Genomic DNA, 1,914 nt, shown 5'->3' on the forward strand with positions numbered 1-1,914 from the left:
TTGAATGGATCAAGCTCATACATTCATGCAACTTGCTCTTTTGTGTTGGAGTTGAACCTCTTGGACTACTCCACAAATGAGTGCTCTTTGCAATTTTCTTTGATAATTCATAAGCTTCATTCTCATGCTTCATTATAAATTTACCTCCAGTTTGAGCATCAATGATCCTTCTAATTGCAAGATTAACATTTGTGCAGAAATTTTGATTAATCATCCATTTAGGTATGGCATGATGTGGAAATTGTCTCCCTAATTCCTTCCATCTCATCCAAGATTCATAAAGAGTCTCATCTTCTCTTGGTCTAAAAGCTATCATCTGATTCCTTAACTCTTATGTTTTTCCTAGTGGGAAATATTGAGCTAGAAATGGATCAATAAAATCTTCCCAATTTGTGATTGAGTTATAAGGTAGAGAATCAAGCTAATCTAAAGCTCTATCCTTTAAAGAAAATGGAAATATTAAGCCTTGCTGCATCATCAGACACTCTTGATTGCTTTTACATATCACAAATCATAGTAAACTTCTTAAGATGAGTATGAGGATTTTCTGAAAGATGACCCCTAAATGGAGAATTTTGAATCATTTGAAGTATCCTAAAATCCAGCTTATAGCTATTAGTGTTAATTCTTGGTCTTGCAATGCTCTCCCTCAAGTCATCAAAACATGGAAATACATGATCCATCATACTTCCCCAAGGTACATTAACATTGACAATTTCTTCTTTACGAGCATCATTCTCATTGTTTTGATTATCACCACCATTACCACCAATTCTAACTCTTTCTTCAGCCATTTCTGTTTCAATTTCAGCTGCTCTTAAAACTTCTTTTCTTTTTTTTGGTTTCTTTCTTATTGGCTCAAAAAAACTCGATGTTTGGCATGAAAAAATAGTGAAGAAGATAAAGATTCCAAGCTCTGTAGGCAAAAATGATGTGCTCAACTCGTTTCTCTCTCCTTTTCCTTCAATTGTTTTGTCTTTTTTTTTTTCCAAAAAGTGATGTAAGAAAGCTTTTATATCTCCTGACAAAACCCTAAAATAAGCTAAAAGTGGTGTGAGGTGAGGTCATTGCACGTGTGTAATAATTTGCCACATTAGCTGATTTACGTAAAGATGCATAACTAGTGGAGTGCTTGTGTAGGATTTTATGAAGAACTAGGTCTGGGAAGGAAGGTTGGAGATGAGTTTGCATGGCCATGCAAGGCCCTGTGCACATTTATGCAAGTTTTGAAATTCTTCCCGTGATACTACGTAAGCAGTTGCACAGATTACGTAGCATCTTGTGCTACTCTCAATAGACTTTAGTTGTTTTCCCAGGCTCTTGCATAAGCAACTACATGGGCATGCACGAAGATGTGCAACTTTTTGTAGACTTTAGCATTTCTCCTATTTTCTTAATCCAAATTGCATAAGCTATGCAGCTCCTTATGCAACTTTGGCAGCCCTCAAACTTTGTAATTTTTTAACTTCATTTTTGGCATCTTTGAGCTTGAAATTCATTGTTCAAACATGCAATTTGTAACACCCTAGGCAAATCCCACATCGGCAAAACACGGGAGAGATGCTGGGTTTATAAGTTAGTGGTTCGTAACCCTTAGTGACGCGTTTTAAAACCGTGAGGGCTTTGGCCCAGAGCGGACAATATCACTAGTGGGCCGGGCCGTTACATTTGTGGTATCAGAGCCGCTCCGCGTGCAACCTTGAGCGATGGTGGGGCAAACCTCAGCGAGGACGCTGAGTCCCATAAGGGGGGTGGATTGTAACACCCTAGGCAAATCCCACATCGGCAAAACACGGGAGAGATGCTGGGTTTATAAGTTAGTGGTTCGTAACCCCTAGTGACGCGTTTTAAAACCGTGAGGACTTCAGTCCAGAGCGAACAATATCACTAGTGGGCCGGGCCGTTACACAATTG

General features: G+C 38.9%; 1 non-coding gene across 1 annotated transcript; it reads left to right on the forward strand.

The window, feature by feature from the left end:
- The first annotated feature begins 224 nt into the window (after positions 1-224).
- LOC131173714 (small nucleolar RNA R71) lies at positions 225-332 on the forward strand. Its single transcript, XR_009144027.1, has one exon. It is a non-coding gene; the product is annotated as a small nucleolar RNA R71 (small nucleolar RNA).
- The last annotated feature ends 1,582 nt before the right edge of the window (positions 333-1,914 follow it).

The sequence above is a fragment of the Hevea brasiliensis genome, chromosome 14 (assembly GCF_030052815.1).
Source record: "Hevea brasiliensis isolate MT/VB/25A 57/8 chromosome 14, ASM3005281v1, whole genome shotgun sequence".
Taxonomy (NCBI): domain Eukaryota; kingdom Viridiplantae; phylum Streptophyta; class Magnoliopsida; order Malpighiales; family Euphorbiaceae; genus Hevea; species Hevea brasiliensis.